This window comes from Numida meleagris, chromosome 3 (assembly GCF_002078875.1).
Source record: "Numida meleagris isolate 19003 breed g44 Domestic line chromosome 3, NumMel1.0, whole genome shotgun sequence".
Lineage (NCBI taxonomy): Eukaryota > Metazoa > Chordata > Aves > Galliformes > Numididae > Numida > Numida meleagris.
The window spans coordinates 75037103-75051892 of record NC_034411.1 but is presented as its reverse complement, the minus strand read 5'-3'; positions in this window follow the sequence as shown (position 1 = coordinate 75051892).

Genomic DNA, 14790 nt, shown 5'->3' with positions numbered 1-14790 from the left:
TGAACAAATAATTAACAGGAATTAGAAATGCATACATTCTTGGAGATAATTCCTCTGGAATAGAACTTTCTTAGATTATGAGAAGGAAGAGGGCTGTAATGTTGCTATGTCTGTCATTGTCACTCAATAAATTTCAAAGATTATTGGAAGCAGGTTCACACAAGACTCTGTTATTTGTCTTTCAAAATGCACACAAACTCTTAGGAGTCTAAATCAATCATCAATCATCTAAATCACTTTGAAACAGCCAACAGCCTGGTACTGTAGTGCAAACACAACTATTTTATAAATCAGTCAGGAGACCAAATTCTTTAAAAGCTATTCTGCAGTACCGGGGCAAAAAGCTATATATTTCATTAAATAACAATTACAATAACTCAATTTAAGTGTATAATGACCCAAGTCAGCAGTCCATATCAACAGATATTTAATAGGAGCTTTATCTAGTTTGCTGACGTGTTCTTCTCCAGAAGACATTATAGGCTCTTCAGAATCGAAAACAATTGACTCTACTCTTTAATATTGCTGAACAGTAGGGAGGAAGTAGGGATTTCATCACAGCTTTGCTTTTTATAAACAGAATTTAATATATTAACAGCATTTAATATATTAACAGCATTTAATATATGTTCAACAGAACATTCTTGAGAAAGCTTCTAAGCTTCGAAAGAAGCTTAGAAATGTGACTGCACTTCTGTGATGCTCTTTAAGATGAATCAGATGTCACTGCATTGTGAAGGTGGAAGGCTCTGGTGCAGTCTCCTTCAGAAACAGCGTGTTTCCTGATATAAATTAAAGCAATTATAAAATGAATGGGCGTCAGAGAACTATTACAGTGAAAATCACTCTATTAAACACAAAAACAAATGTACTTTCCATTTCTTCCACTGGTTCTATATGTGCTGTATTTAAAAATGTAGGCTAATGTCTATATTGAATAGGTCCACTTAGTTTATGTTATGGAATATTAATGTTGGGATAACAGCGCCAAGACAGTAGCAATAGATGAATAAGTTGCCGTAAGAAAACTCTATTTACATCTTAGTATTGGGTGTTGCAAATTGAGCTAATATATTCTGTTAAATGCCATTTGTTACTTTTAAAGTTTATGAGGCAGTCAGACTACCTTAGGTGTAAATACATTTGTTGTGGTTTAACCCGGCAGTTGGCTGACATACAGTCATTCGCTCACTCTTCCCCTTCCCAGTGGGATGAGGGAGAGAATCAGAAAAAAAAAGTAGATCTCGTGGGTTGAGATAAAACTATTTACTAAGATAGAGAAAATGAAAAGGATAATAGTTATGACTATATATATGTGAATGTATATAACGAGTGATGCAGAAGCAATTGCTCACCACCCCCTGACCACCCAGCTAGCCCCTGAGCAGTGGGAGAGAGAGAGATGAGCTCTCACCCCTTTCAAAACTCCTTCCACATGATGTCACATGGTATGGAATATTCCTTAGGCCAGTTTAAGTCAACTGTCCTGGTTCTGTCCCCTACCAGTTCCTTGGGCCCTTTGCTGCAAATGTCCTTGGCTCTGTACAACACTGGATGGCAGCAACTATTAACATCAGTGTGTTATCAAGATTGTTTTTTCCTAGAACCAAAAACAGCATCTTGCCAGACAGTCTGAAGAAAACAATTCAATCCCAGCTGAAACTAAGACAAGGTTTTTTGTTGATTTTTATAACATCGCAATGCTCTAACTACATGTTAGCCCTGCACTAAAGGAAGGACTAAACTTACATGCAGAAAAGATAATTTTGCTTGAAATGGAAGATTTTATACTGCCTTTACACTGAGTCCAGTCCCTACAATCACAGTTTTATGATTTTTAGTTCCAAAGTCTCTGCAGCACTTCTGTCTCACACATCTTGCCGCCCTGGCCCACGAAAATCTCCCCAGTATGCCTTAATAAAATGATAATAATAATGCAATAATAAAAGGATGGTGGAGGAGAATACTAAAGGAGGTATCCCTGGAAGAGAAGTGAGAGAGGAGTGCATGTACTGGATGGAGCTGTGATGAAGGAGACACTGAAGGATACAGCTGAGAAACACTAGGAAATCTAGAATCATAGAATCATAGAATCGCTCCGGTTGGAAAAGATCTTTAAGATCATCAAGTACAACTGCAACCCTACCATACTACTCTAACTCTAACAACCCACCACTAAATCATGTCCCTGAGCACCACATCCAAATGGTTTTTAAACACATTGAGGGATGGTGACTCAACCACCTCCCTGGGGAGCCTGTTCCAGTGCTTAGCAACCCTTTCTGTAAAGAAATTTTTCCTGATACCCAACCTAAACCTCCTAGGGGAAGAAGAAAGGTGTGTGAGTATGCTCATGGGAGTCCAAATTGATTGAGTCACATCATGTTTGCAACACAGTAATGTCACAAGCCTGGACAGCCATTGAACCTTATGTGATCAAGATGTCTGTGAAATAAACCACTACACTTGAGTTAGTAAGTCGATTTTCACTTCATCCTAATGGAGAGAAATAGGCAGTTTTAAGACAAGACTAGTTTTCAACATGTAATTTAGGGCAAGATGTATTAGTCCATACAAGTACCTGATTCTCCATTGAGTCCTATGTCTTTTTGGTTTAGGTTTATTTTCATTCAGTACAAGAGAAATAGATTCTGCTGGTACAGACATTTTCTGTCAGAAAAGGTATTACAAGACACATCCTCCTTATCCAAATAGCGTGGACATGGAGCAATCCTTCCCATGGATAATGATATGGTTGTGTGTGATAAATGATGTCAGTGCTCTGTTGTGAAGTCTGTTTGCCTTCTCCCCTTAACTTGATTGTTCAGTGAACAGGATGAGTTCAAAAGGCTTGTGTTTATGCAGCCAGCAGTGAAGGGAACAGTAAACCAGTAACTTTGTGAAAAATCATCCTGCAGAAGGAGGACTTTTGAAGTTTCATTCCTTTATATTATATTATACTATCCAGTGACTGCTGACAACTTCCTATTTAGTATTGCCAATCTTTTCTGGTTTTTCCTTTCTACAGAAATTGTGGGACCTTCATTTTATTTCATAGTTTTTTAACTACTGAATAGTCATCTGACACTTTGTGAAATGGGACCTGTAGACTAAGGAAGTTGAAAGAATGTGTCATCCAGGGATGTTGTGCTGCTCCAGCAGACTGAAGCTACAAAAGGGGGTAATCTCCTCTTCCATTCCTCACTCCATCCCATCTTGTTGCTTGGTTCTGCCCATTACATTGCCAAAGCTTAGCAAAAGCACACACACACATATACACACACGGGAAACAAGAACAAAAAGAAGTCATAGAGCATCACCAGGGTTGCTAAAATTGAGGAAGTAGGACTGTGTGTGCAGGAAGGAGGAGAGAGAACCACTCCTTTTGGCAGCCACACACTGTTCCCCATCTTTCCTGAGTGTGATGATATTCTCTTATGTGAGAATGGGACCTTGTTCTCTGAGACTATCATTTCACACCATGACAGAGATTTCCTTAAGCCCCTTTTTCAGATACCTAATTAAGGGTATCTGAATAGATTAAAAAAAAAAAAAAAGCTGCAGTGAGCTAGAAATTATGGAGTTTACTCAGAACTTAGCCCAGGTAAGTGAGTTTTGCTGCATATTTTACTGAAGTGGAGCTTGCCCTACAGTGCTGATGCCGGGGACACTGTAGGCTTACAGGGCTTGAGGGAGACAGTTTTAGCTGTGTGAGAAGGAGGGGGCTTAGGGGCTGAGCTGCATGTTTTGCATCAGCTTTGTCAGAAAAGGTAAATGTGTTAAAGAAAGAAGAGTAGAGGTTTTGGAGGTTGCATTCACATTCTGATGAAATCACTTGCACTGAGTTTTCTTTGACTATTTCTCAGTGGGGACCCATAGAGGTTAGGAAAAAACCCTGGTAAAATATTTTCACTTCTAAAATTTTCTTTTGTGTTGGTGCTAAATCTTTGAGTTAAGCTTGGGTATTTCCCTCTGTGTTTTGGAAGAAAACTTGTTGTACAAACACTACAATGCCCAAGGAGAAGTTCTTCCACTTCTCCACCATGAAACTGCTTTTATTCTAACCAAGACATCTTTAGATATTTGGAAACATTTAACACTTTTTACTTCCTTTTATTTTCCAATATGAGAAGCAGCAGGGTCTGACACTCCTGAAGAGAAGGTGAGCTTGTGGTTGATAAAGAGGTTTCAGCTGTCACATGGTGAAGCGTGAACTGATCTTGTCTCACTGAGGAAACTTTGACAGTCACCATCTCCTTGTAGTGATCATTATGACATAAAATGATTTCTGAAGACTTGGGAAATAAAAATTCCCCTTAGGGTAAGTCTTACTGATTTTATCATTCCTGGCTTCATATGTGGCTGCTGATTTACATCTTACTAGCTAGTAGGAACATTTCTAGTTCCTTTAAGAGAAAAAGGGGCTTAAGGAAATCTCTGTCATGGTGTGAAATGATAGTCTCAGAGAACCTGATATTATTTATTCCTCTTAGAATTCATTCATTATCTTTCCCATTCTTTTTGGATTTCAGAGGCGTATTTCAATAAAGGAACATTTGAATACTCATCTGTGCTAAAGCAAACACTTTGTACATCTGGTGGACAGTACATCTGTCCTCACACAATGGTGGATGATTGGATGCTCTCCACAATGGTATTGTGCCATATGCCGTGCCTTGTGTCTTACTAGAGATTTCAGACTTCATTTAGAGATGTTTCATTTTTGTAACTTTTCCCTTAGCATCCCTCAGGAAGGTTTATCTGCATTTCTCTATTCTTGTTATCATATGAACAAAGATCGTACAACAAAAATATGTTATAAAGGCAGAATCCTTTTGTTGATTCAGACAGCTGATTGTGGGGTTCCTCTTGTGTGGAACTGTTTGAAAGTACACTGTCCAAGTCTGCATTATCTTTAGAGACTGGAGAAGACAAATGATTATGTAATGATGATTAAACATCGAAGTCTTTCTCTAATAAAGAAATGAGGTATGACCTAATTACTAAGGTTTGCTAGTAAAGATTGATCCATTTATCATTCTAGTTTCTCTAATGGTTAAAGCTTTTTTTCTCCCCAATTTTAATAAAGTGGAACTTGTAAAATCTCTTCAACTTTTATGTTTAAAGGGAAAGCCATATCACTTATTGGGGCTCACGTAGTCTCCATGAAATTGTGAAGACCTGAGAAGTAATTCTGTCACAATTACTTTTGTGCTTTTAACTCACCTAAACACAACAAGAAATTCTAAGAGTTAAGTGCTAAATCTTAAACATGTCAAGATTCAAGCTTTTTCACTGAGAGGTAACTTAACAGTTATGACTTTCAAGGAGTGAAAGTATTTGCATCATGGACTAGATTGACTCAAGTGTTAGGGTAACCCACGAAGCCTTTGAAATCTGGTCATGCTTCATCAGGTGTTTCTTCTCTGGCTTCTTGGGAAGAAGAAGGAAAATTTGCATTTAACTACTTAGAATGTCCCTTGTCCAATGGTTTAAATGTGGAGATACATCTGCTTTTCTATTCTCACTTTAAAGATCTTTCTAGGCATCAGCCATGGGATAGCAATAGCATTATTGTGATATGAGTAGTGGTTGAATTAGATGATACAATCTCACTTTATTTAGGACAGAACATTTATTTTAAAAGAAGATACAGAATAGATAGTAAGAGCTTTGATAGCCATATAAAAATTCAGACTTCACTTTCTTGGACCATGTTGGTTGGACTTGATGATCTTGAAGGTCCTTTCCAACCTGAGCAATTCTATGATTCTGTGTCTCATTCTACTAGTGTCTGTGCTTCAGGTGCAGCTTCCCTGTGCTTGGCTGATGATAACACTGGCTTCTGAGTTCTGCCTTGCAATGCTCTGGCAGGCCTTGTATAGCCAATGGGACACCAATTGTGTAGAACATTAGAAACATCTTAAGCAGAAGAAAAGTCAGCATTCCTCCTTGGCTAGTAAAATATCACTGTAGAGAAGTTCAGTGGGAAATCCTAAGCAGAATAAATAAGTGAACAAATCCAGTACAATGAACCCTGAAAAGCTGTGCCTTGAGGAACAAGGCTGAGGGCTAAGCAGGGTTAACTCAGGGTTAAGCATAAACAGGCAATCCCAACACTTTCTTACCATGAGATGACTCCTTTCCTGTCTTGTGCCCACCTCACCTGAGTGGTGCTGTTCATCCCCAAGGTGCAAACACACAACACAGCATACTCTGTGCTTTTGTCCTAAAACACCTGTAAGCTTAGACAACAACTGGCTGTATTTTTAATCTCTATCTCCATTTTTCCTCCTCAGTCTTCTTTTGAAGAATGTAATCCTTAAGATGCTTCATATAGTCAGTAAGTCACAGATGAGATGAGAGCTTGGCCTTCAGATGGGTGGCCTGGATGAGATTCATGTGAACTTGCAGGAAGAGGTCATAACAAGAATGTGAGTAAGGGAGACACTTCTGTCAAATCAGATCTTGTGTGGAAGTAAGAGTGGCTATTCCAGACCAGTGGTGATGCTGTGAAAGTACATTTGGCTGTCTTACTGCCACATCAGACTCCAAAGCAATCTGTCCTTTTCTACTGGGATGACTACTGCTCTTCAGGAGCTGGCCAGGCTAGTCCTGCACTACCATCTTTGTTTCTGATGAAGTATGCTAGGTTTACATGTGTCACCTCTATACTGTGGCACAGCTGAAAAAATCAACTCTTAATTTGGTGGGGACCTTATCGAGACTGGAGGAAAAGTGTTCACAGTTCAGACCTTATGTGCTTTTCCATTAATTGTGGTTGAGGGAATCGGTGTCTACCAGAGCAGCTCATATTTCCCTGGCTAGATCCAGCGTGTCAAATCTTTGCCTTACACCGCATTTTTTCTTTTTGTAGTATGCACACATATTCTATCCCTCCTGGCCCAAGACAAGTGAGGATAAAGTTGAGGCAATCCAGGGGAGCATTTGACTCCTGCATAATTTCTGGAAGTATGAAACAAGTCAGTCCTATATCTGAATGGCTGGAGATTTTTCCTTGGGACTTAGTATTCTGCATAGTAGCAAGTTGCCCCCTTTGGATTCCTTTGCTGCAGAATGTTGCCCTGAAGGAAAAGGTGGATATCAGCTAGCAGGCTAGCAACGAGCTTTTGCTGTAAACCTAGCTCAGCCTCAGACTGTTGTTGAACAGCTTATGAGGCATCCTTACTACAAAAGCCCAGGGAGGCTCTTTATGTGAAAAGGTGAACCCTTCAAGTGGTTTCTGTTTGTAAAGCCCAGTGCTTTCCAGAAGAAGGTCAAGTTCTTAATTACAATCTGTACTTGAAGCTGAAACTCTTTCAGGAGAACTTTTTTATTTCTCCAGGCAGTTACAGAGGAAGAGGATTGTAAACAAATAGATCAGATGATTAACATGACGAGTTTGCTCTCTAAATGGCAAACAGCGCACATGAAATGAGCTCATTGCAATCCCACTAACAGGTTCAGAACTTTACCAGAGACAAATGTTGAAGCCAATTTTAGTTCTTTCCTTTGCTTCTGTGGTGTTGCAGAAGCCAGTCATTTCTATTAAACTGAACTTTGGGAAAATGTAACATGGTAAATGACAAACTACAATTGTCAGCTTTGAAATGTTTCAGTAAAAAGGAAATTTCTGATCAAAATTTTACTAGGAGACTTTATAACTCTTTTCATAGCCTTTGAAATCTTCAGTAAAAATGTTTACTGTTACCACTGCTGATGAAGGCATGTAAAAAGAGAGTTTTACAGTGTTTTTCTCACTATTTCTCCTTTTTATTTTGAATTTTATTGAATTCAAACAAGAAAGAATGTACAAACATGTCCAAGTGAAAAAGATATTATTTCTTTGTAGATACTATTCCTGAATGACTAGGGGTTTTGGCAAAAATTGTGGTTCATTATCCTGAAACAAGAAATGAATGGACTTGATAAGATGTAAAAGCTTAGGAAGGGCACTTTTAGAAATTATTCAGCTCATTACACAGTTGTTTTCCTTGCTATGTCTAATGTTGTTACAGTAGAATAAAAGAAAGGCTATAGGGTTGTGGTCTGCTTCTCTGCTGTCATCTGTGAAGTATCTATGCTTTCTCCACAGGCAAATTAGGAAGTTTCTCATTTCTTTCCTTCTCTGTCCTTTCTACTCTTCCTTAAGCTTTTCTCTTTCTGAAGCCAAGTAGATCAGACAATGCTCTTGATACTTTAAATTTAAACTTAAATCCTTTAACATATAAATAAAGGATTTTCACTGCTAGATTTTTGGTCCCCTGTACAGCTGAAATTCATCACTCCATGAAGTTATGCAATTATACCCATAACAAGGTGCTTCTCAATCCTCTCCTCATGCTACAAATGTTATGATTTTCCAATATTCTCTTTGTACTGCAGCTGTAGAAAAACCCTTTTATTACCTTGATTTTGTGAAGTGATTTTTGCAATCGTTCCTTTATGTCCCTAGGGAAGCTTCAGTGATTTGCCTGTGTTCTGCTCCCTAGCCCTACCACTACATTGCCTGGAGTCTCAGTTTCATAGTTCCCAGGCCCAGTTGTATGTCACATACTCATTCTGCTTCAGGGAGCATCGCCATCCTTTCTGTGCTTCTCCATTCAGAGAAAACCCAAGAAAGTAGATGTGACACATGCTCCATAAAGTCTTCTGATGTTAACGATCAGAAGATAGGGACTGGTGGGCGCATTGTAAGGTGCCTTTTCCCTCCAATCTAGGAACAATCTCTCTGATTTTAAACCAAATTTGCATTTTATTGAAGTAGTTGAACTGTTCTTGTGTTCCCCAAGAAAGACCAGAGAAGGAATTGGGGGAAATAGCAGCAAGTTCCAACATGGCAGTAGATCAGCTGATCTACAAGGAAAAAAGTCAAACATTTGCAAGTCTCTGTGTCTCTGTCAGACACATGTTCATAAGAGGACAATGAGGCTATATCTTTTGGAACAAATAATGACAAAGAAAAGAAATCTGTTCTCAGGATAATTGATTTTCATGCGTGTTAAATGGATAGTCTGTAAGGGGCTGATTTACCACGTTATAGAATATTAACCATTTTCTCTCAACCCCATCCTCCAGTTATGATTATATTTTGGATGTAGAATTGAGTGTTCAGTTGTGTGCAAAGCTATGGAAGCAATCTTTCCAATTCTAATTGCACTGTTTGCTTCAGTTACTCTTGTAATAGTATTTAGATTCAGCTGAATATGCAGTTTATCCTGCATGTTTAACATAAGCGCCCTGAAAATTTAGCTCATATATATATAAGTATTTGCTGGGTTTTACAGTGATCAGATCACTGACGCTAAAATATCAGCAAGGTTGAAAGAGGTAATTATATAATTTATGTTTGCTAGCATACTTGTTATTATTTTATTTCTTAAGAAACCCAAAGCAATAAGCAGTTCAAAGGAAAATAGCATTGCAGTAAAAGAGAACAGGAAGTCACTGATCAAAGTTTAGAACCAAATTTCAAATATGGTAGAATATAAAACATTCTAGACCACTCTTTCCTCTTCCTTCAAACACTGTAGAGGTAAAGAAGCTTGAGTTTCAGAAAAAATGCATAGGGCATTAGTGCATGTAGCGATCTCCTGCGTAAGATCTAGGACTTGCAATTTCTTATCATATACAGTTTTCGCTATGCAAAGCTCAATAATTCTAGCAGAAAAAATAGTGCTATTAAAAAATGTTGTTATTTCACCTTTATGACCCTCAGTTCCTGGATAAGCCTTGATGGCTACCATAAATCTGCCTGTGAGGAAGTATATTAACTCCTTGTACATGTGTGAATTATCTTATAATTGTCGAGGGATGCTGCTTTCTGCTCTTGCTTCATGAGAAGGGCAGGGGGGAGCAGCTATGGCTACAGGCAGTGTCTAGGAGCCATGGGATGCTGTGCAGCCCCTGCTTCCGGCTCCCTGCTCTACACACTGGATGATGTGTCTGCTACAGCGCCTCGGACAGACAGGGCTTTACAGCTGCTTGCTGTGGCCTGGGCAGCACGGGCATTCCTGTGAATATGGCCAGCACCCTTTTTATAGGGTGAAATCCTACCCTTGTGAAATCAGTGGGATATTTGCCACCAACGCTGACGGGGCCAGGGTTTACTCCCAGAAGTTCTTCATTGTAATCTGAGATAAGCAGGCAGACATCTCTGGGAATGTGGAAAAAAAATCCCCAAACCTTAGTTTGCACTGGCTTGCTTCTGTCAGGCTCTTTTCGACTGCCTTGAAAGTGGAGTTTAATTTTTACTGTGCCCAAGGCCTGGCAACCTGGGAATTATCTGGGATGACTCTTTGTCCCCTCTGGGGACCAGCTAGAATTGCAAGAGGGAGCTAGAATTGCAATCCACATCGCCCTCGTGTTTTTTCTTCTCCAAACTCTTTCTACCCTTCTCACTTGTATGGCTACAGGGTGATGCACGAGCAAGGCAGGGTCCTTCCCTCCTCTGCTGGCACTGCATAAGGGGATGGCTGTGGGAGCTGTGGGCAGCACAGCAATGGGATTGGGTATTTGAGAGCAGAGCCCAGTGCATCTGTTGTTTCTCAGATTAGAATTGAGCCACTAATAGTTGTCTGACAATCTGCAAGTTGGATTTATAAATCTGCTCTTGTAAGAAACTGAGTTATAAACGCACTGTGCAATTTATAGAGCCTGCCAGTGAATCTTAACTGCAAACTCTTGATTTATGCACCGTCCGTTTAAACAGTGATTTTTAGTTTGTTTTTTAGTAAAGTATTTCAGTATGTGGTAAGTCAGAGAAAAAAATTTCCATATCCTTAACGGGATTAACAAATCTTAAATCAGATCTGTAAGTCCTACAACAGATTTACAAATCATACCAATAAATCCAAAATAAAACTTCACCTTTTTTTTTCCCCTTTGGCTTTCAAATCCTGATTTTGCAGCTGGTTGGTAAGGAAGTGATTTATAAAGCAAGAATTTAAAGCTCAACTGTCAGCATGATCAGCTCTGAGAGGTCTGGCTCTCACGTCTTATCTGAGTGCTTTGATTTACAAGCTGTAGTCAGGCGCTCTCTATCGCGGATTTTCTCCTAAAACTCAGTTTTGTTTATTATAAGATCTACAAAAGGTTAAACTCTCTGTATGCCACAGCTCGACTGGCCCAGCAGTGTTATGGAAAAGGTGATGCCTAATCAGACTGCAGCTGGCAAATGTGCCCTGCATAGCATTTGGTTGTCAGAGAAAACAAACAGCAGCTGAGCAATAAATTCTTGAAATGTTAATAAACTGAGGTCCTTGACTCTTTCTTCTTGCCTGTATCTCTAAGGCACAACGCACACCTTCAAAAGCCATAGGAATAAAGGTGTAGCTCCTCATACTAAGGTGCATTTGTTTAAGTTCCATCAGAGGTAAGATTAAATACAGGTTACATGCTCTACTGAGTATGAATGGGCTGAAGGATATACCTCAGCCTGTGTTTTAGTACCTTGCTGAACAGGACTGTATTTGACATCTGATTCTTTTTCAGATTTGAGATTGGATTTTCTTTCTAACTTATGTCATTGACTGGTTTTGAAATTAATGGAAATAAAAATGTGTGACAATTAGAACTACATAATTACTGAATGCATTCTGGAGGCTGAAATCAATGTAATATGCCGTCTCCTTTCCAGGGAAAAAAAAACAATCACAACAATTGAAAGCAGCTTCAGTGACAAGAGAATATTTAATTTACAGAATATTTATGTGAATTTGTTTCTGCTTGAAAGATTAGCTCCCATTAATCAGATAAGTAATTTAAAAATCACTTTCTATACTCTAGAGTGATCACTTTAAGTACCCATTTTTTTCTTTTTCAATAATCAGGCTTTTCTTTATCTCATCTAACATGTTTTTCTTCTACCTACTCTTCACCTCCTCCCTAGTGATTGAATACAAAGAATATTTTCATATTAGAGAACCTGGCAAATAGCATGTAAAGAGCCTGCTTCTCCCCTACTGTTCAGATTAGCTTGCTGACCAGCGTGCACAACACCTTGTAGCTGAGTAAATGGGTGTTTTGCTCACAGATTCTCTCAGAGGTCAATTTTGTTATCATTTCTGCTCTTTGAGAGGCTCTGGGCTTCTGAAGTCAGGAGAAAAAGTGGTGGCAGAGTTATTGCACGATGTCCAGACTCAAGTTAACATTCTTGTCTTTTAATAAAGTTGATTGGTATTTGCCTAAACTCAAAAGCAAATTCTTGGTTGTATTTTAGAGGTTCAAAAATGTGAGTGCTTAAGATCATATATTACATGGTGGAAAACAAGTGAGCCTATAAAAAAAAAATTGGAAGGTGATTTAATACTATAAAAGGAGATTACTTTAGATTTCTGAGTTGTCTTCCTAATATGACTATTTTGCCTACTTTTGAAGCAGTTATAGCCTCTTGTTAAAATTTAATTAGGAGCTGCTATTTTACACACAGATGTATTTGTATCAAGTAAGTATGTACCTGCCAAATCCAAACGATACTAGCTGTAGCTGTTGGAAAGGTGTTTAACTGGGGGTGAATGGTGTTGGGTTATTGCTTGATTAGTCTAGCATTCCCTTTTAGGCACAAAGCAGGAGGGGAAACAGCCAGCCAGGGCTGCTCTGTACTCTGATCTGGTTACTCCTAGTGCTGTTTTAGGACCTTTCATGTTATGTGGTAGAACCTGTGTAAAACCGGCAAGCCCTATGCTATTTGTCGGCGCTTAGTCCCGTTAGAGAATTCTCTCAGTCAGTGTGGCATCAGAATAGTAAGTCCTCTTTACTGTGTTTAACATACATCTTATATATCCTGCACTCGTAAGCAGTAAATCCACTCACGGTTAATTGGCCTTAAGTTCTTCCCAGCAACATAGATAACAAACAAAGGGTTCCTTAACTGTCCCAGATGTGACCACATTAGCTGCGCATTCTAAAGGAGCATTCTGTTTACACTTTAGCCCTGTCTCCAGACTCCCAAGGCCTCATAGCGATAACATCTACCAGGGTCTGTTGAGCTCCTTGTTGTTACATCTCCCCCCACACTATTTACTGCTGAATTTGCCTCAGCTCCTTACAAAGTGGGCAGGATGATTCTTCTGCAGCTGATCATCTAACTTTTAGTTTGATAAGTGTTGTGATTTGTCAGACAGCCACCTGGATTTGAGGAGATGAGATCTGATGTGCTGGGGCCTGCTGATTACACAGTGATTATCTAAATCCTTGCTTGTTGTTGGAAGCTGTTTACCAAGCACAGCAGCTCATCAAGAAGAGACTTCCCAATCTGAACAAATAAATCGAGTAATCCTAATAGCAAACAAAGTGTTACAGAAATAATGGAAAACACCAAGGGAGGTGGGGACTGGAGTGTGAATGAATAACTTTGTCAGTGCATATCTTCCTCAGTAGTGCTTGTTACATTTTCAGGGAGCATGCACAGTTGCAACTTCATGGCAGGGCAGCAGGTTGCACTGATAACAAGATATTACATAAAGATAAACATAATTACAATCGTGGGTCTGTGTCGTTTTAAAATTATTATAGTACCATGGTTTTAATAATGCATGGGGTTATTCCAGAATAAATAAGTATCTATTACTGGTCAAGAAAACTGTGTTTTGCTTTACTTCTACTTGATTTTAACCAAGCGTATCAAAACTATCTCAGGAAGAGCTACAGGATTGAAAGAGCCATTTACTCCTTGAAAAGAAAAACAAGAATTAAAAAATGTTCTTTGTGGCTTCGGTGGTTTTAACAAATCAAAAGAAATCTCATATAGAAAATGGCATAAATATATTTACTCCTCTACCTTGGAGTAATGAAATCTACTCAAACAAAGCTTACATATCTAGGAAATTGATAATTAGAAATGAAGATTTTATTTGTATTATTGCAATTGGCGTAAATGCATACATTGAGGGCTTTTTTTTCTCCCCTCAGATACCCACAAAAGCTTCCTTGAAAATCCATCCTGTGTAAATCATTGTTTGCAGACACTGGAGATTTTGTATAAGGAAGGGCACATGCAGTATAGAGTTTAAACTGAAATGTCATCTCCACATTGTCCTGCATCATAGTGGAAGAGTGGAAAATCACAGGGACCTTATGTGAAGTGCCATCCTAAGGCATCTGGGAGTAGCATTTTAGGCCATGCTGAAGAGCTCGCAGAGAACCGTTTTTTAGTCTCAGTATTAAGTTGTCACTTGAATGGCCCAGAATTTGATTTACCATTTGTGTTGTGAATAATCCTGATTTATAATAAAGTAAAAGGTACAGATTGAAGAACATGATAAAAAGTTTGGTTTATTAAAATGCGTCTCTTGGAAAATTCTGCTTTTTCCCCTAAAAGCATGGAAATATTTATTTCAGTTTGCTCTAACATGACTTACAATGTCTCAGTTTGTCTGAACAAATCAAGAGATCTCAACCTGATGTTAAAAACAATAGTTTTACATTTTTAATTTTTTTTTTTTTTACAGTAGTTTCTTGGGATACTATAGTCTTCTCTTAGTCTGAAGCTCAAATAATTCACGCCTCGTTCTCCTCACTGCCCTCAGTGTTGCCTGTATTGCAGCATGGTTCACTTCAGGGGCTTGTGGTGCTGGAAAGCAGTTCAGAGGAAGCAGGTTGTTTTGGGAGAATGGAGGAGTCGGGCTCCTAAGGGTAGTTCTTAGGAAACTTTGTGACAACTTACAAGGCTCATATTGAATGCTGAGCCAAACAGAAGCAAAGCACTTGCGTCTAGGACAGCTGAGATGTTTTTTCCTGCAAAAAGCTTCAGCCTCTTACTAAACTCTTTTTTTTTCTTTGCCTTCACAT